This window comes from Colobus angolensis, unplaced genomic scaffold, assembly GCF_000951035.1.
Source record: "Colobus angolensis palliatus isolate OR3802 unplaced genomic scaffold, Cang.pa_1.0 Scaffold176, whole genome shotgun sequence".
In the NCBI taxonomy this organism is placed as follows: domain Eukaryota; kingdom Metazoa; phylum Chordata; class Mammalia; order Primates; family Cercopithecidae; genus Colobus; species Colobus angolensis.
The window spans coordinates 1147751-1148801 of NW_012114888.1; positions in this window are offsets into that span (position 1 = coordinate 1147751).

Sequence of the window (1051 nt, forward strand, 5' to 3'; positions counted from 1 at the left end):
ATCATTTATTTTGAGATAGAGTCTCACTCTGTCGCCCAGGCTGGAGTGCAGTGGCACGATCTCGGCTCACTGCAACCTCCGCCTCCAGGGTTCAAGCGATTCTTCTGCCTCAACCTCCCGAGTAGCTGGGATTATAGGCACCCGGCCACCACACCCAGCTAATTTTTGTATTTTTAATAGAGACAGGGGTTTCATCATGTTGGCCAGGCTGGTCTGGAACTCCTGACCTCAAGTGACCTGCCTGCCTTGGCCTCCCAAAGTACTGGGATTACAGGCGTGAGCCCCTGGCCCCGGCCCATCTTAATCATTTTAAAGTATACAGTCCAATGGTGTTAAGTATATTCACATTGTGCAACCAATCTCCAGAACTTTTTTGTCTTGCAAAACTAAAACTGTACCCATTAAGCAACAGCTCCCCATTCCTCACAGTTTCCAGCCCCTAGCAGCCACTATTATGTTTTCTGTCTCTATGAACGTGACTATTCTAGGTATCTCATATAGGTGGAATCATACAGTATTTGTTTTTTTCATAACTGCCTTATTTCACTTAGCATAATGTCCATCAGGCTCATCCATGTTGTATCACACATCAGAATTTCCTTCCTTTTTAGAGACAAGGTCTCACTCTCACCCAGGTTGGAGCGCTCTGGCACAATTATAGCTCACTGTAACCTCAAATTCCTGGGTTCAAGCAATCCTTCCACGCCAGCCTCCTGAGTAGCTGGGACTAAAAATGCGTGCCACCACACCTGGCTAAGTTGTCTCTTTTTTTTGTTTCTTTTGTTTTTTTTTTGAGACAGAATCTCGCTCTGTTGCCCAGGCTGGAGTGCAATGGCACGATCTCAACTCACTGCAACCTCTGCCTCCCGGGTTCAAGCAATTCTCCTGCCTCAGCCTCCCAAGGAGCTGAGATTACAGGCGTGCACCACCACACCCAGCTAATTTTTTGTATTTTTAATAGAGATGGGGTTTCACCATGTTGGCCAGACTGGTCTCAATCTCCTGACCTCAGGTGATCCACCCACGTCGGCCTCCAAAAGTGCTGGGATTA